The following is a 20611-nucleotide window of genomic DNA, read 5'->3' on the forward strand; positions in this document are numbered from 1 at the left end:
TTACAAGACTGGTGGCTGAGCGGTGGGATAGACTGCAAGAATGTATATCGAATCATTTGGTTTTTTGCTGTTGGAATTCTACATGTTTTAACATGCGTTTGATATTTTTATCTTTGTTGATCAATTGAGTCGTGGGACAAGATTTTATGTTAAAAAATGTGTTATATTCCGAGTATGATCCGTTTTATATATTAACAAATGCTTTGGTAATAGGAATTAGAAGAATTTAAAAGATATGAAATATCAGTTTGAGAAATTTCATATTTTTTATCTTAGAAGTGGAGAATATGTTATTGAAAATTGAAAAGAAAACTGTGAGGAAAGTTGTATAAGCTTAGCAGATATCAAATTACGAGTGCACTTAGCAGTAACAATGCAATGAAAGTGCATTGTTTTAAATCCCATCTCTATCCCAGTATATGGCTAAGCGTATTTTATAAAACTTGTCATATTCTATGAGATAAAATTCAGATAAATGATTTAGAAAAGAGAAATCCAAGAGTTTTATGGAAATGAGAAGATCAAGATCAGAATTGTTGGGAGTTTTGATAAGTTGTGATAAGAGTTGTGATGAGAAATAAGTGTATTGATGATTGTGAATAATGAAGAGATGAATTTGATGAAAATCTCTACTAACTGCTTTGATGACTCAGTAATTATGGTTGGATTGAGTAGATCATATTTTATTGAGAAGTCAGATCAGCTTAGTGCAGATGAGATTTAGTTCAACAGCTCAACAAAAAGGGAAAGATGGACCTCAGACATGAACCATTTTCCTTGTCCGCAGCGGGATTCTAAACTCAAGCTTATAATGAGAGTATTGGTAAGAGATTCGAGCTGATAATGTGAATTTCAGCGATAAAATACAGTGAGGTATTATGAAGACATGGATGGGTGATATCCATGTAGGAATCCGGAGGGATTTGCACTGATAACATGAATTTCAGTGGATAATACAGTGAGGGTTATGGATTAGGGAATCCGTGTAGTGTAGTTGTTCTTTGTGTTGTTGTTTTTTTTTCTTCGAGGTAGTAACTATTTCTATGCTGGCCTCGAAAATTGTAGTCCTGAATAGTGTACTGACCTACGATAGGAGAATGAGATAGAAAGAATATTTGGGATGAATGTAAAGTGTGAGAGAGAAACAGTAGTTGAATTTTCTAGTGAGGTTTAAGACGTTGACGTGAGAGAGTTGATTAAGAGATTAGAGAGAGAAAATTGTGATGGAATGCCTTGGACTACTACTTGAGATTACTTGAGTGAACAATAGATTTACATCAGCAGAAATGAATAACTGTAAAACTGAGGCAGTGAAAATTATTTTAAATGTATTATGAAACGAGAGTGATCAATGAGATGGGATATAGATAATAGAGAGAGTGAGAGAACAGGAGAAAGTGAAAACTGTATTCATAGATCTGTACTATTTTATTGACCTTGTGCGAGAGTAAACAAAGATGAACTTTTATAATTCATTCATTATTATGATCCAGCTTGGAATTTACTACGGTTAAATGTGGAACAATGGAGCATGATTGAAATGCAAAATTATACTAACTGGTTGACGTTGTGGTGTTTTCCAAAATACAAGGATCATTGTAGTCATGTTTACCTGGAAATCTATATAAGATGAAGCCTGTAGAGCACAAAACTACGCTCAGAGGAATCGTGAATCATACATTTAAATGGTGACAATCGGAAGATATTGTAGATCAAAAACTAAAATTCATCGAAAATTTTTTTCTTCCAATTTCACTTATTTTTTAAAAATTGTAACTTAGTACTCATTGAGGATAGAGAGTTCCGAATAATCTCATTTTATTAGTAATTTCATAATCTAAATAAAAGACGGGAGCAAATTTTTCTGATCGATTACAGGATTTGGCGGAAATAACTTAAAACTGGAAAATTAACCGAAAATACAAGGTTTTGGGGCCACTCTGTATCTAGCACAAGAAATTTATGTACCCAAACAATATATTGAAAATCAGAACTACAATATAAAATGCAAGAACCAATGTATATTTAAAGTACTGTACTTGCAGAAATAATTATCATGACTTTAGCATTAGATAAACCCTTATCATATGCTAATACTACAAAAAAGGACTCGATAAGAAGATGAAGGAAAACGATCAAGAGGACGGAGCGTTACAAACTTTACAGCTGATACTAACCAAGCTGGAAAAGCAAGAAGCACTATTATCCTCCTTTGAAAAAAGGTTACAGAAACTGGAAAGCAGCACCAACCCGGCTGGAAGCAGAAGGAAGCAATGAACACACACTGAAAATCATGGCATGGAATGCCAATGGCATCCTCCAGAAGAAGCAAGAACTAAAATTAGTACTCCATAACGAAAACATAGACCTCTACCTTATTTCAGAAACACGCATGATTAACCAATCCTCAAATCTCAAAATCATACCATACATCCAAATAATTCAGCAAGGGGAGGCAGTGCAGTAATTGTGTGAGAAACAATGCAACATACTAGAGAAAAGGAATCCCAAACAAATGAAATTCAAGGTCTGTTATATCACTGGAGCTCAGAGGATGCAAAGTGTCATTAGAAGCAATATATAGCCCTCCAAGACATCCACAAGAACATCAAGACTACGTAGCATTCTTCAAACATCTTGGAAGAAGGTTCATTGTAGGAGGAGACTTCAATGCTGAAAATATCCATTGAGGCTCCAGGATAGCCACTACAAAGGGTCGAGAACTGTTAAGTGCAATCCAGCAATTCAAATGTGAACAATATCAAGTGGGAACCCAACAGACTTGGAAGAATATCAGATTGGTAGACTTTTTCATCATCAAGGATTTCTCCACAAACTACATCAAAATTGAAGACATCTGTGACTTGACATCAGATCATTCACCAATTTTTATGTTCACATTAATAGAGAGTGAAATAGAACGAGTACCATCTCCATTTCTCTGCAATAGATACACAAACTGAGAACAATTCAGACTCTCACTGGAAGAAAGCATAGATCTCAATGTACAACTTAGAAGTAGAGATCAGCATGAAGCGGATATTGATAAATGTGTGACTTCCATCCAGCAAGCAGCCTGGGCATGTACACCAGAAATAAAAAAGGAGGACTCAAGGCAACAACTATCCTTCTGAAATAAAAATCTTTTATTACAGAAGAGAAGAGCTAGAAGGAAATGACAAAACACCAGGGATCCAAGATACAAGACTGTGCTCAGCAGTTCAGAAGAGAAATGACAAATTTAAAAAATGAAACATTTTCTAGTATCTCACTGAGCTGACTAATGAAAAAAGTACTGACTACTCCCTATGGAAAGCTACAAAGTGCATTAAAAAAACTTCAAGCCAAAATGCACCAATTAAAAATGTGGATGGTACGTGGGCTGGAGACAGCAAACAAAAATCAGCTAGGTTTGCAAATCATCTGGAGAACATCTTTAAAACTGATGACAGCTATGATGATGAACATCTGCCACATACTGTTCAAGAATCAGCAAGAGCAAGTGATCTCATAACTGGAGAGGTATTGAGACAGCATCCTAGGAAGGCTCTCTTGATGCTTACATTCCTCATTAATACATCTTTTAGGCTGAGATATGTTCCACATTACTGGAAAGTTGCAGAACTCATAATGATTTTAAAGCCTGGTAAAGCACCTCATGATGTTACATCTCGCAGGCCATTCTCTCTCTTACCCGTAATCTCAAAACTATTCAAAACCCTGCTTTTGAAAAGATTAAAGCCAATTATAGAGATTAAGAAGTTAATACCAAAACATCAATTCGGATTCAGAGAGAAACACACTACCATAGAGCAAGTCCACAGAATCACCAATTTAATTGAAATGGCTCTTGAAGAGATGAACATTTGTACCACAGTATCCTGAATGTTGCTCATGCATTTGATAAGGTGTGGCATGGAGGTCTATTAGCAAAATTAAAAACTATGATTCCAATTAAATACACTGAAATATTGAAATCATATGCTATATAGTGGGAAGATATTACAGAGTCAAGCAGGAAGACACCTAAAGAGCTAAAAGAAATTTGTGCAGGATTCACCTCATTATAGTGTTCTTTGGCCTATTCTACTGCTTACTAGCAATCTCCTGAGTTGGAAAATGATAATGTGGCAACATTTGCTGATGACACGACTGTACCAACTCTGCGTGACAACAGTCAGGAATCTGTTGTCATTATGAGGAAACTTCAAGATGCAGCTGATTAAATCTCCAGTTGGGCTAAACTGTGGAAAAAAAAGTAAATGAGACCAAGTCTGTCCAAGTCAACTTCACAAACAGAAAATGTGAACGAATTCCTCTAGCTATCAATGGGAAACACGTCCCATTTGCTAACGAGGCCAAATACCTAGGCTTGACTCTAGATGTAAGGTTGCGTTGGAAAGCAAAAGTAAAAAAAAGAGAGAAGATCTAGAAAAGTCTACTTGTTGATAGGTTGAAATTCTGCTCTTTTAACCTCAATATCCTCATCTACAAGCAAATCCTGAAACCCATGTGGATGTATGGAATATCCAAATCTGGGGCTGTGCCAGCAAGAGCAACGTTGATGTAATTCAACAAATCCAGAACAAAGTTTTTAGGAACATCGTCAATGCTCCAAAATTCAGCCGAAACGCCGACATCCACAGAGACCTGGAGGTGGAGTTCGTTGCAACAGAGATTGGGCGCTTCGCACGCAAGCATGCAGACAGGATCCAACGGCGTGAAAATCAAGAAGTCGCTCAGCTACTTGACAACACACATATGCTGCGCAGATTGAAGCGGAGCAAACCCTTCGAGTTGTGTAGTGTTGTGGAGTTGAAGTGTCAAAAGCAGATCAGTGTTGATAGTGTGAATGTGTATATTATAATACTTGAAAACTTATTAATTTATATATTATTAATATTGTTATCTTTGTCAATTTCTAGTTAGTTGCTAGAAGTAGTAGTCATGACGGAAACTAACTATCTCGTCACGTTCATGACAAGTATATATATATATATATATATATATATTATATATATATATATATATATATAATATATATATATATATATATATATATATATATGCATATGTATATATATATGTGTGTGTGTGTGTGTGTGTGTGTGTGTGTGTATTTCCAGCTGATTCCCAATTGGGTATGACAACCCAATCAGCCAATTGGAGAGCTTCTTGCCCTGATGACTCGTCTGAAGGCGTCATGTGGCTTGGTCCTGAACCTGAGACGGCTACAAAACGCGGCCAGAATGGCAGAGTCGTTGGAATTAGATCTTAAGGCGGCTTTGTTCGATGATCGCTATATGTGTGCCTAAGCTCTTACTATTATTTTGGATCTTCAACTTGAATGTGCACTAATTATTTGTAGTGCTTTTTTAAATAGTAACTAGCTGTTTGTTATTATTTTCAGCTTTATTAAAATCTTGGGAGCTCGTTAGCGTGCAGCAGTCAAAAATCTCACAATTTTGAGGGTCGACTTCTGTGATCTGTGGCAGTCCCACCAACGGAGATCTTATGAGGTAGGATGTCATTATATTAAGATTGTTTGTGCCAGCGATTTATTGAACGTTTTTTCGATTTATTGACGTTTTTCTGCAGTTGTAGGCTATGCGCTCTCTCAGCTTTTTCCGAGAATTAGTGGTACGAGTGATAAGAGTTGAAGTTTTCTACGCCAGTTTAGCTAAGGCTGGCCACTAACGACAGAATATGCATGATGACATGATTGTGTTTACACACAATTGTTGACATTGTTGTGTCATCACAGTGAAAGGCTTCGAACAACATCTTTTGAGATAAGGGTTTTGTATCTCTGATTTTGTTGTATATTTCTTTCTTTACTACTCTATTCGAGACTAGCAGGTAACCCGTGCTCCGCAAGGGTCTGATTGGAAATTCAACAAACTGGACCCACTGAAGAATTTTAAATAGGCCATCTTTGGTAAATAAGAATCTTTATGCAAAATAAAGATTTAACTTTATGCAAGTTAATAAATCTAGTATTTCGGACGTTAAACATCTATATCGTGTCCTGTACATTCATAAGCTTATTCCTTTCCTAATGTATAATAGTCTACATATATAGATGAAGAAGATTAAGAAGATAGAAAATAAAACCGTTCATTAGGCCTACACTATTTCATCCATGACCACTCTGAAGCAAAGTTCAACAAAACTGGAGACATCACGAATTGAAAACTTGACACACTAGAAACTTGAAGAGCTGAAAATAGGCCTATAACCATCCTCGGTGAATTAGAACATAGGCCTATATGCAAAATTCCAAGCTAATCAGTCCAGTACTCCAGTAGTTCGAACGTGATGATTCGTCATTCGTGAATCTCCTATCCAGTACGTGTTTAAGCCAGTTGTTTTCTCTATTATAGTATAGATAATGTATTTTAGACTTGAACATATTGAATGTGGATATTTAAAAACTAGCTACCGGTACGTGGAATTTTAGAGAATTAAACCAGATGAATTGGATTATAATCTTGAAAAATAAAATGTGGACATTGCAGTAATTACCGAAACAAAGATAAAGTTATTAGGTAATATTAGTTATATAGGGAACTTAAGATTTGAGAAGTTACTGGATGGTTGATAAGAGAGTCGCAAAAAAATTATGGTGAGTAATAAATGAAAAGGCACTATATACAAATATATGGAAAAATGGCCAATTTCTATATTCAAAACTGTGTATCTCGGTAACCCGAAATGATGAAAAATGGTATTTGGTCTTGATTTGAAGAACACAATCTCCTCTTTCATGTGAGGTAAATGGATTTTGTATAAATATAATCGTGAGGAAAGATACGTTTGATTCAAAAAATCAAGAAATTTGTAATATTTTCCTCATTTTCACAGTTTTCGATAATAAACAGTCATGCAAGATGGGTTTAAGGCAACGTAGCTTATAGAGCATGTAATTCTCTTCCATTTGAGACCAATCTCAAGTTTCTATCATGTATCTTACTCGTTTTAGAGACTCTTGAATAACAGTAAAGTTTCAGAAAAATGAGAAAATGAAAATTATTATTTTTGCAATTAGCTGGGACCTTTGTAAGGTACTGAAATCAGGAGAACGATTTATGGGAGCGGAAAGAGGAGAAAATTCTCTACAACCTTGACTACTTTTTCGATTTTTTAAATGAAGTGTTTCACAAGATATGCAACTTTGAATATACGAGACTGTGGGAATGATTAACGTATAAAAATGGGAAAATTGAAAAAAGTCCGAAATTTTGGGGTTTTGGGAGTGAAGCCGCCCTCTGGCGTGTCAGCGAATTTCAGATTCGAATTCAGCGCCCCAAAATACATATAGAACCGTCGAGAAAAATTCTTTCCGGGCTGTTTCCTGAAAAACGACCATTTGACTGGACTATCTAGGTACATTGCCCATCAACAGTTACCAACAGTTTTCCATTGAATAATCACATTTTCTTGAATTTCTAGCTTATTTACAATTCAAGATGAAAATGATACAAGACATTAATTGTGGAAATTTTCATGCTCAATCTATTCCAAATTTTTTGTTTAAATTGTATCTGTAGCCTAATAATTGGGAATCGAAAATCAAACTTTCAATAGATGGGGAGGAGCTCCTGAAATTTTTACAGATATGGGACTTGTGACAGTTGATAGAGCTTATAAAATAATGATAATTTTAGGTATGAATTTGATCAAAATCGTTGGAGCCGTTATCGAGAAAATAACGAAAAACCCTGTTTTTTACAACATTTTCGCCATTTTAGCCGCCATCTTTAATTGCATTCGATCAAAATTGTTCGTGTTGGATCCTTATATTGTAAGGATACACACACACACACACACACACACACACACACACACACACACACACACACACACACACACACACATTAATTGAACCATTATTATAGATTAAATTCTTCGGCCAAAAAATTGACTCACTCTTTCATATTATTATTTTTTAGGAAGAATCTTCCTATATACCGTAATAAGAGAGAGTAGGGTTGTATCTTTCCTTGCCCTATTACCATAGGTAAGGAAAGTATTGCTTTCCGAAAAAAATTAAGATACCCCAATTTCTAAATTTCTAGGCTATATGTTTCAAGGTCCCCTGAGTCCAAAAAAGTGGTTTTTGGGTATTGGTCTGTATGTGTGTGTGTATGTGTGTTTGTGTGTGTGTGTGTGTATTAGTGTATGTGCGTCTGTGTACTCTATATCTTATCTCCCAATTAATGGAATGACTTGAAATTTGGAGCCTAAAGTCCTTACTCTATAAGGATCTGAAACAATCAATTTTGATCAAATGCGATTCAAGATGGCGGCTAAAATGGCAAAAATGTTGTCAAAAACAGGGTTTTTCGCGATTTTCTCGAAAACAGCTTCAACGATTTTGATTGAAGTTTATCACATACACCCTGAGTAGGTTCAGAGGTGGGTGATTGATACCCAGGTGTTGCTCCTGGATGACTTAGCTCAGTCGTAATGTGGGCGGGGAAAGGAGGCAAGTCGAAGTTCCTCTTCTTTCTTCTTTGTGCTTCAGCTGGCGTGAAGAGCACCTCCTGGTGCTTCTGATGTCGTGAAGGTCGCTCTCTTCTCTGATGACACCAATTCGAGGTGATTTTGTATTGGCCTTACAGCCTCGGTTCCGCTCCAGTATAGTAGGAAGAGGAAGGATAGACAGGAGGGATGGCAGCCAACGGGCCGCTGTGCCCGGAAAAGGATGGGAGGATGGGGACGGCAGCCAACGGGCTGCTGTGCCCTGGGAGAATGGGAGGATAGCGATGGCAGCCAACGGGCCGCTGTGCCCTGGGAGAATGGAAGGTTAGGGACGACAGCCAACGGGCCGCTGTGCCCTGGGGAGATGGAAGGATAGGGATGGCAGCCAACGGGCTGCTGTGCCCTGGGAGGATGGAAGGTTAGGGACAGCAGCAAACGGGCCGCTGTGCCCTGGGGAGATGGAAAGATAGGGACGGCAGCCAACGGGTCGCTGTGCCCTGGGAGAATGGAAGGATTAGGGATGTACAGCAGCCAACGGGCCGCTGTACAAGGACAGGAGGTCAGGGATGTATGGCAGCCAACGGGCCGCTGTACAGGAGAGGAAGGTTGGGAGCGGAATGCTGTGGTCTGGGGCTCGTCCGGCGTTTAAATACTCTCCCAAAGTAGAGGGGATGGAGTTTCGCCACCAGAGGCAGTAAGAATCGTCTCGATGCGTGGAAGATGGTGCGCCATCGGTACCCTCCTTATCTCCACGGTCAGCTAGCTTTGCTGATAGCCGAGCGTCTTTCAATAATATTATCAATTATTAAGCAATATTTTCACGTCACAATCTTACTTTGTGACACCCCACTCCTACTTGGGGGGGGGGGGGAATAGAGACCTCTAAGGCACAACCTTAAAAGTCGTGAGCCATCTAGGTATCACCTTAAGAGGTGTACACCTCCCAGGCATCACCTTTAGAGGTGTATGCCACTCACTATGAGCGTCATCTCTACCTGGTACACAGGTACATATTTACACTGTCCATCTGGTAACTGGACTTTCATACGTAGTCGACCTGCTCGTCTGCACTTTCCTGGTGTTGTGTTGCGGTGACACAGCACTGGATCCTTATTTCGAGAGGGGCCTGGTCTGGGATCCTGTGACTGTGGGACTATCTCTTTGACTGTCAATGGGTTTGTTGACTTTCCCACCTCCATGTCAGTCAATGGTGGCATTGAATCTTTCCTTACCACCTTCCGCTTTGTTGGGCTTGGCGGGAGTGTTGTATTGTCTTCAGAGAATGATTTCCTTCCTTGAGTTATCCTCTTTGTGTTGACCGTGAGGCTAACATCTGACTTGCCATGAGATGGCATTCGTTCCATCCTAACTTCCACAACTTTCTCAGAGTTCAAAGTCTTTGCTCTGACAGTTGAAGCATAAATCGCAGCCTGTCGTTCAGAGTCGTTCATTCCATCACAGTGATCAACTATGTCATCCCAGCATGCTTGTCTCGGAATATAATATGACACCTCTGCCTTTCTATCAATCAAGGCATTGGGTTCAACTCTGTTCAAACCAACCTGCTTGAACATCCTTCTGTTGTGACTCTTGTTGTCTAGAGATTTGGAGTCTACAGCTGCTATTGTTGGGACTCATGTTGTCTTAGTCCTCAATAAGAGCAATTGTGACATAATTCGCTGACTTGAAGGATTCAATTGGGGAGGATCCCACTCTACCTCTCATGTGAATGTGTGAATATTCACTCTGTTTTCACACATAAATTCCATGCCTAATAGCAACTCTTGTCCAAGTCCTTCCATTATAGATGCCACTAGTGGAACTGTGATTTGAACTATAGTTATATTAGTCGTCACCTTCCCATTCAAGAGGGTAGACCGTCCATCAGCTAATATCGCGTGGTGATGTGCTGGTTCCTTCCGTATCATCCCTATTCCTTGGAGGACTTCATACACCTCATTACTCATATAATTAGCTTCGGCGCCGGTATCCAGCAATGCCTGACACTTCTTACCGCCGATTGTCACGGTAATAAATATTCTGTTGTCCCTTGATGACTCTTCAATTACAGGAATCCTCTGTGCCATTCGCATCACTGCTGTCTTGTTCAGAGTTTTATTCTCCTTTTGCATATCACAGACACATTTCATTGCTCTCTTTCCGCACCTTTTACATGGTGGGATTTCGGGACAGCATGATCTCTAGTGCCCCGGTTTCTTGTATTGCCAACACATGGGTTCAGACTCACTAAGAGATGGTCTGTTACTAGTAGGGGCTATCACTGTCTCAACCTTGAGCCTTGTAATCTTTTTTGTGTCCTCATTCATGTGAACTCTCGAATTCTGTCTATTCTGTTTTTCCTCTGCCTTGATTTGTTCATACTTCCTCGCGAATTTTTCCAATTCATCAATACTATGAACATCAGATTGCCGAATATAAAACTTGTACCATGGGAGGAGATTCTTATACACTCTCTGTAATTCATTTTCGTCTGTGAACCCTCCTCGTCGCCTCATGAGTGTCAGTACATCTTCGAGAAATTCGTCAAACGATTCACCTTCCCTTTGCTTCCTTGCCTGAATCAGATTCTCGAGGTCCTCCTCATAGGTAAGTGGGTAGTAGCGTGATCTGAAATCTGTTAGAAAATTGTCCCATGATTTCCACTGGTCACGACGATTACGCATCCATAGAGTAGCTTTATCAACTAGTAATTCAGGAAGGGCAACTAGTAGTTGGTTGCCAGTAAGCCCATAGGCTTGTTGCAGCTCGTCTAGCCTTTCTAAGAAGCTAGGAGCATCTGATTGGCCGTTGAATGACAGTCTCCAGCTTCTTACTTTGTCACATACCGCCCCTGGGTCCATAAGGGGGTTTGTGTGAATGTTGGTTCCAACTTCAGCATGAGTTCCTGTTGCTGAGTGTCCAGATTCCTTACTGCTTCTGCTCACTGTTCCAGGTCTTGGGCTGGGATAACGTACAGCCATCTTCTTATGTTGTTCTACTAACAACCTTCTCAACTCAGCAAGTCTTCCAGATGACACTATGCCCCAATCTTGAAGAAGATTAAATGCTTCATCCTTTTTCAATCTATAGATCCAGGAGACTTTGGGGTCAGCTATCACCTCGGGGTTTTCGTCCTCAACCGACTGATCCTCTGTCAGCTCCTGGTGTTGAGCATCTAAATCAGCCTCGCCCTGTTCACTCATGATTCTTACTTCGTTGCCTCGTGCCCCAAGTGCGGGCGCCAATCTATCACGTACACCCTGAGTAGGCTCAGAGGTGGGTGATTGATACCCAGGTGTTGCTCCTGGACGACTTAGCTCAGTCGTAATGTGGGCGGGGAAAGGAGGCAAGTCGAAGTTCCTCTTCTTTCTTCTTTGTGCCTCAGCTGGCGTGAACAGCACCTCCTGGTGCTTCTGAAAGCGTGAAGGTCACTCTCTTCTCTGATGACACCACTTTGAGGTAATTTTGTATTGGCCTTACAGCCTCGGTTCCACTCCAGTATAGTAGGAAGAGGAAGGATAGACAGGAGGGACGGCAGCCAACGGGCCGGTGTGCCCGGAGAGGATGGGGAATAGGGACGGCAGCCAACGGGCCGCTGTGCCCTGGGAGGATGGGAGGATAGCGACGGCAGCCAACGGGCCGCTGTGCCCTGGGAGAATGGAAGGTTAGGGACGGCAGCCAACGGGCCGCTGTGCCCTGGGGAGATGGAAGGATAGGGACGGCAGCCAACGGGCCGCTGTGCCCTGGGAGGATGGAAGGTTAGGGACAGCAGCCAACGGGCCGCTGTGCCCTGGGAAAATGGAAGGTTAGGGACGGCAGCCAACGGGCCGCTGTGCCCTGGGGAGATGGAAGGATAGGGACGGCAGCCAACGGGCCGCTGTGTCCTGGGAGGATGGAAGTTTAGGGACGGCAGCCAAGGGGCCGCTGTGCCCTGGGAGAATGGAAGGATTAGGGACGTACGGCAGCCAATGGGCCACTGTACAAGGACAGGAGGTCAGGGACGTACGGCAGCCAACGGGCCACTGTACAAGAGAGGAAGGTTGGGAGCGGAATGCTGTGGTCTGGGGCTCGTCCGGCGTTTAAATACTCTCCCAAAGTAGAGGGGATGGAGTCTCGCCGCCAGAGGCGGTAAGAATCGTCTCGATGCGCGGAAGATGGTGCGCCATCATTACCCTCCTTATCTCCATGGTCAGCTAGCTTTGCTGATAGCCGAGCGTCTTTCAATAATATTATTAATTATTTAGCAATATTTTCCCGTCACAATTTTACTCTGTGACAAGTTATACCTGAAATATTCGTCAATAAGCTTTATCAACTGCCACAAGTCCCATATCTGTAAAAATTTCAGGAGCTCCGCCTCATCTACGCAAAGTTTGACTTTCGATTCTCAATTATCAGGTTTCAGATACAATTTAAACAAAAAATTTCAAGTGGAATAGATTGAGCATGAGAATCTCTACAATTAATGTTCAGTAACATTTTCACTTAAAATCAAAAATAAGCACGTAATTCGAGAGAATGTGATTATCCAATTGCAAACTGCTGTTTCTATTAAATGATTCACTATGAAGAGATATCAGACCTCGTGAGTTTCCAGCGTTATTGCCTTTTCACCAGCTGGCTCGAATCTTTGAATAGTAGACTTGAGATGCGCGGGAACACTAGCGTCAGGTGATAAATTTTCATCACGGCAAGGAAAGTTGTGTGAGTGCGCCACACCAGATTTTTTTTGTTCATGTGTTCGTTTGTTCGCATCAAAACATGTCAACTTGTGGATTGCATACCGGAAAAACGGGAATGATTTAAATCTCCAAATTTTGCTCATAGATTCTAAAAATATCAATCTCGTGCACCTGGAAGCCCAAATTTTAATTTTCCTTCTAGATTTTTCAGAATTAATGTTTGAATTTCAATTAGAATGTGATTATGGAACATATTGCGGTAATTATGGAACATTCGATTTCATTGAAAAATCACCAAATCATATGGTCGAAATTAAAAAAGGAACATCTGTTTCTATATTGCTTTCTACCTGAAAACATAGTTTTGAAACTTCGTTTTTCTGATGTTTCTTCGTTTTTAGGCTTACGCGTGGCATGGATTATTAATTTTTCAGCTAGAACAATTTTTGAGACAAAGTGCTAAAAAAACGTCTACAGTTCCATCAATGCTGTATCGGCAATATGAAAACGCATGCAGTTAATATGTCTTTGAATGAAGGTGTTGTTATTTACATGAAGAAATTATATTCTTCCATTTTTATTTAATTAAAATTTCAAAATTATTCGAGCCCTGATAGAATGACTGACTCACTGTACAGTCAGTCGAAAATTTTGATATTGGAATGAGGGGTATTAATAAATAAATAATAAATATAATTTTATTGCCGCTCAACAGTACAATAGTTATGGACATCGTCAGAAATTATTGTTTTGCAAACATAGTCAATCTATATTATAACATGGAGGGTTAATGTGAGAAACACCAGTCAAAATAACATACACGTAAAATATTGCATAGAAGAAATATGAAAACTAGAATAATAATAGTATAAAATAGTTCATCTTAAAGAATAATTTGTTGAAATTCGAAAAACTCTTTCACACTATAAAAAGGATTTTTAATTAACCAGCAATGTAGCCTATTTCTCAATTATTGGAATGGAGCTTCTATCCACTCATGTGGTAATTTATTAAACATTTTCATTCCAACAACTTCATAGCTATCCTGAGATTTAGTCAGCCTACAGGAAGGTATTTCCGTTACTCCTAGTGTTGTTCTCCTTAGCTGATTATTAGGCAAGTTATTTTTCGTATATAGGAGATTAGTAAAAATATACAGGTTTATTACTGTCAGTATTCCTATTTGAGCGAATAACGGTTTTGAGTGCGCCACACCAGATTTTTTTTGTTCATGTGTTCGTTTGTTCGCATCAAAACATGTCAACTTGTGGATTGCATACCGGAAAAACGGGAATGATTTAAATCTCCAAATTTTGCTCATAGATTCTAAAAATATCAATCTCGTGCACCTGGAAGCCCAAATTTTAATTTTCCTTCTAGATTTTTCAGAATTAATGTTTGAATTTCAATTAGAATGTGATTATGGAACATATTGCGGTAATTATGGAACATTCGATTTCATTGAAAAATCACCAAATCATATGGTCGAAATTAAAAAAGGAACATCTGTTTCTATATTGCTTTCTACCTGAAAACATAGTTTTGAAACTTCGTTTTTCTGATGTTTCTTCGTTTTTAGGCTTACGCGTGGCATGGATTATTAATTTTTCAGCTAGAACAATTTTTGAGACAAAGTGCTAAAAAAACGTCTACAGTTCCATCAATGCTGTATCGGCAATATGAAAACGCATGCAGTTAATATGTCTTTGAATGAAGGTGTTGTTATTTACATGAAGAAATTATATTCTTCCATTTTTATTTAATTAAAATTTCAAAATTATTCGAGCCCTGATAGAATGACTGACTCACTGTACAGTCAGTCGAAAATTTTGATATTGGAATGAGGGGTATTAATAAATAAATAATAAATATAATTTTATTGCCGCTCAACAGTACAATAGTTATGGACATCGTCAGAAATTATTGTTTTGCAAACATAGTCAATCTATATTATAACATGGAGGGTTAATGTGAGAAACACCAGTCAAAATAACATACACGTAAAATATTGCATAGAAGAAATATGAAAACTAGAATAATAATAGTATAAAATAGTTCATCTTAAAGAATAATTTGTTGAAATTCGAAAAACTCTTTCACACTATAAAAAGGATTTTTAATTAACCAGCAATGTAGCCTATTTCTCAATTATTGGAATGGAGCTTCTATCCACTCATGTGGTAATTTATTAAACATTTTCATTCCAACAACTTCATAGCTATCCTGAGATTTAGTCAGCCTACAGGAAGGTATTTCCGTTACTCCTAGTGTTGTTCTCCTTAGCTGATTATTAGGCAAGTTATTTTTCGTATATAGGAGATTAGTAAAAATATACAGGTTTATTACTGTCAGTATTCCTATTTGAGCGAATAACGGTTTTCAATGAGCCAATGTTTCAGAATTTGTGATTATTCTTATAATTTTTTTTTGAATCATCAATATATCTTGAACATGTGGACTATTCCCCCAGAGTAAAAGCCCATACGCGATTATACTCTGGAAAAAAGCAAAGTATGCTGATCTGACATAAGACGTGGGGACACAGCCTATCAAATTTCTCAGCAAGTATACCACTCTGGATAGTTTGGAAGTAATATATTTAATGTGAGGCTCCCATGAAAGTTTGCTGACAAAAAAAACCTAGAAATTTTTACATTACCCAAACGGCTCAGCAGCCGGCTGAGCAGCCTTTCCCAATTGAAGTTATTGAGTGCATTTTCGAAATTCTGAAATTTATTCTGCGTTATCGGTCTCGTGAATACCACCTTAGGCCCTTTATTATTTTGATTTGATAACTCCGAGCATGACACATCAATCTTCAACCAAACCGAATCATGATCAGAAAATGCAAAGGGTGTCACATCATAACAAATCACATTTCTATTTAAATCCGTAAATATATTATCAAGACAGGCAGTCTCTCTTGTGGGCTTACAGTTTGTGAAATTATAGTTGAATTGTTAATTAGAGATGAATTTTCGTTCTCACAAGCTATTTTTTGAACAAATTCTAAGATTTTATTGCAAACATATTTTTTCCCAAGGAATTAAGATGTAGACCATTGCAAGTACGAAATCTTCTTCCTACGTTCGTGATATTTACAAAGGAGACATTTCTAAAATGTTTACATAAATATTATAGGTCTCTCTATTACAATACTTTATTTCTTTATTTATAGCGGACCAGTCTGGTAAGTCATATCTGTGAGGCACCGAGAAAACTATCACATTACGCGCACGACGGTTCTGTAGATCTCGTAGTTTATCACGAAGAGAAGAGTTGAATTGCTTCCTTTCATTACAGGCGATATCATTGGTACCGGCTAAGAACACAAGTACATCGTTGTCGTCCAGTTGACTGCTCTCTTCTGCTACATCCTTGAAGCGAGCTCCAGGTTTAATCAACCCTACTGGAGAACGTATGGCTATTGTCATTGAAGCTCTTGTAGTTATCCCTTCCTTGGCTGTCTGCATACAGTCTGATCTTCATTGGCCGTTTTTTAGAAGCTCCAGGATTTGCAGATGTAGGCCTATTTGACTGTGGTGAAGTTGCTGACTCTCTATCTTTGAAAAGAGATATTTGATTTGACATTTCCCGAGCGCTCTGTTGAAGAGATCGGTTAATCTCCTCAGCACTGCAAAGCTGTTCACGGTGGTTTGAGATGTCTTCTTGAAGTTCAACTATTTCCTTTTGAAGCCTGTCATTATTCATCTTGAAAAATTCAATGGATTTTTTGTGCATAATCGATAAAGAGTGTTAATAGTTGAAGAGTCGTCAAATTCGGTTTGAGTATGTTTTTCCATGAAACAATCCAACTGCTTCGATATACTTTTGTCTGAATCTATATTTTGGGAGTTTTTACTTCGTTTTAATTTCTGTGTCTCCATTCTCAAGATTTTTATCTCGTCTTCTGCTATTTCCTCACATTGTAATGGATTTTCAAAATCCATTTTACGGTTAGTTTTTTCTGTTTCCAATGACTTTATCAGCAACAGATTTTCTTCATACATATTATTGAGACCTAACTTCAAGTCATTATTCACTTTGATAGCAGCATCGAATTTATTTAATAGTCAGGAACTCATTCAGGAACTAAATCGATTATGGCATCACTTGATTACTTATTGCTGATAACGGAAAGGATGCCATGAAAATTAACTGCTATTTCAGCTACTTCTAGGTTGATTAAATCATTCTAAATATTATCTAGAAGATGATGTGCATTTCTCAGTAGCCTCTCCTATTTTGGCAAGCTGAGCAAAAAAAAAGGTCATATGCACCTTTTCGATTTATCTTCAAATGAAAAATGAGTTTTGTGGGTTGTCAAAACTCCCTCTGAAAGGGAAACTATTCAACTTATTGTATCTTTTAGTAAAATAACAATGATCATCCATCCATGTATCATCTTCTATACTATAATAAAGGAAAGAACTGGATTATAAACGTAGCCTATACAGGTGTAAAATATAGGGAAATTATGTTTGACGTATTATCACGTCAGAACAACTGGACTGATTAACTCGAAATTTTGCATATGGATTCTTGCTTAACCGAGTGTGGTTATAGACCAATTTTAAATTCTTCAAGATTTGATTACATCAAGTTTTCAGTTTGTCAAGTTTTCAATTATTTGTCATGCTTCCAGTTTGTATGGAAGCAGCAGAAGATTTCTCTTAAGAGGAAATTTAAAGATAGGTGGGATTGGGGATCCTTTTAGAATGATAAAAACAGGTTTTCCATCACACACAAATTTTTTCCGCCATTTTGAATCCAACTTTTTTTTCTAATTGAAAGGTGGTCATACTAATTTATTTTAAATGCAGCATATAAATTCTTAATCAACCGAGGATTCTTATAGGCCTATTTTGAATTCTTCTAGATTTCATTACGTCAAGTTTTAAGAAAGACCCTTGCGAACCACGGGTTACCTGCTAGTATCATTATAAATCGCAAATGAGCTGTCAGCTGGATTATCAATTGCATGCAATAATAATACTGTCTCATTTCTCAGTGAGTATTATTTTGCCAGTATAGTATAGAGTTTGAAAAGTACCTATCGTGTTGAAGATAATTCATTTTTTTCAGAGATAATCCAAGTAGCTGTGTGAATCGAATTAAGTGAAGCCGTCATTGCACATGCCTTCTAACACGGAGAGAAGAAGAGCAACTCTTCAATGCTCTGGGAGCTACTCACAAAATAACGAAAGATTTGGAGATAATAGGAATACTCAATGTCTGTCCATTGCCGTGGCAATGTCCGCATATGTCCAGATTAATCCCAATGATATTCCGACCACTGAAGTTATAGATAAAATAATTAACGCTGGAGACGCCCATTACTCAAAAACCAGGGAAAAACTGGAACATAATTACATATACTACAAATACCATAGTATGAATGAAGTAACAGGTAGTACTCTTCAACTCGAATCTGATTTTTATAGTATATTCTTTAAAACATTGCGAGGAGATTTCCCTAGCAATGTCAATGAGTTTCATGAAAAAGTTAATAAATTGCATACAAATTTGGAAGAACTTAAAAAACTTTATCCTGGAAAAAGTATCGTCTTTATGGGAGTTTCAATGGCTCTGTCCATTTGGCAAGGCCCCCCCCCTTCTTCTTATTATTATTTGTTCGATTCTCATGCATTAGATGAGTATGGAGACTTGGACAAAAAAGGTCTGAGTAGAATCTTCAAATTCGAAGAGCTGTCTGAACTAGCTTATTTTTTAATCGAAAGAGTTACAAAGCATACCTATAATAATCAAGAGTCGTACGAGTTACATATTATAAAGAAGGTGAGGCCTAAAAGTAACTGAATTATTTTTTTATACTGTTTTTGTAAAAATGTAATTCTTATTTTGTTAAATATCAAATATAATTATGTATATGTATTGTATGCCATGTGGAAAATAAACGAATAGAGTTGAACTGAATTGAATTAAGGTCTTGGCAAATACGTTAATTATGGAATATTCCCTAGAGAAAGAGAAAATTCATTGATGGTGTGCAACTTTAAACGTGTTTGTGTATCTATAATATTCTTGATTCTTGATATTGTATTTATTTATACATTATTATCTTAATCTCTCAACATGTGTTGATTCGGATTAGTTACTGAAGGAAGTAGGCCCTAGTTGCCCTGGTCAGAACTAGTCTACCTATCTCATTATTATTACTGTTATTAATAAAATATTATTTTTTTATTATTACTAGGTATACCGGGTCGCACGAATATGCGACTTCATTAAACTATTTTTTACTTTTTGTTCCTCTTCATCTTCTTCTTCTTTTTATCCTTATTCTTCTACTTCTTTATCTTTTCTCTCTTTCTCTTCTTCTTTTCCAACTTCTGGGTCATCTTACTCTTCTTCTTTTTCTTCTTACACTTCTCCGACTGCTCCTTCTTCCCCTTTCCTTCTCCTTTTACTTATACTTCTTCTTTTTTTCTTCTTCCTCCTCTTCATCTTCTCTTTACTCTTACACTACCTTTTCTTCTTCTTCCTCTTCTTCTTCTTCTCCTTCTTCTTCATCCCCTTCTTCTTCTTCTTCTTCTTCTTCGTCTTCTTCTTCTTCTTCTTCTTCTTCTTCTTCTTCTTCTTCTTCTTCTTCTTCTTCTCCTTCTTCTTCTTCTTCTTCTCCTCCTCCCACTCCTCCTCCTCCCTCTCCTCCAACTCCTCCTCCTCCTCCCTCTCCTCCTCCTCCTCCTCCTCCTACTTCTCCTTCTTCTCCTTCCTCTTCTTCTTCTTCTTCTTCTTCTTCTCCTCCTCCTCCTTCTTGCTCTTCTTCTTCTCCTCCTACTCCTCCTCCTCCTCCTCCTCCTTCTTCTTCTTCATCTCCGTCTCCTCCTCCTTCTTCTTCTTCTTCTTCTTTTTCTTCTTCTTCTTCTTCTTCCACTTTTTCTTCTTCATCATCATTTTCTTCCTCTCTTTCCTTTTGTCTCCTTCTTCTTCTTCTCCTCCTCCTCCCTCTCCTCTCCTCCTCCTCCTCCTCCCTCTCTTCCTCCTCCTACTTCTTCTTCTTCTTCATCTACTTTTTCCCCTTCTTCATCATTTTCTTCCTCTTCTTCTTTTTCTTCTTTTTTCTCCTTCTTCTTTTCTTTATTCTTTCACTTCTTTTTCTTTCTCTTATCCTCCTCCTTCATCATCTTTTTCTTCTTCTTTCCCTCCTTAATCCTCTTGTCATCTTCTTCGTCTTAATTTTTCAAAGCGCGCGTAACCTAGTTTAATAACCCTAGATGCTCCAATATATTATTCTATCGTTTTTCCTTGCTTCATTTATTATGGTAAGCGGAGCAATTTTTATAATAATTGGATCTTGGAAAAAACATAAATTTTAATGCATCTCTGTGAGCTGAGTCATCATCCGCTTTAATTTGACGAATTAAACTTAAAGATTGGTCCAGTGGTTACTGAGATCTCAGGGTTGAACTGTGCATTAAATA

General features: G+C 38.1%; 1 protein-coding gene across 1 annotated transcript in view; it reads left to right on the top strand.

The window, feature by feature from the left end:
* LOC111053697 overlaps positions 1–18518 on the top strand; it is a 39148-nt gene extending 20630 nt beyond the window's left edge. The window contains exons 4-5 of the mRNA XM_039434287.1: positions 5411–5519; positions 18252–18518. The gene's annotated coding sequence lies outside the window, so the exon portion shown is untranslated. The remainder of the gene's footprint in view (positions 1–5410; positions 5520–18251) is intronic.
* Positions 18519–20611: the final 2093 nt, after the last annotated feature.

This window comes from Nilaparvata lugens, chromosome 1 (assembly GCF_014356525.2).
Source record: "Nilaparvata lugens isolate BPH chromosome 1, ASM1435652v1, whole genome shotgun sequence".
Taxonomy (NCBI): Eukaryota; Metazoa; Arthropoda; class Insecta; order Hemiptera; family Delphacidae; genus Nilaparvata; species Nilaparvata lugens.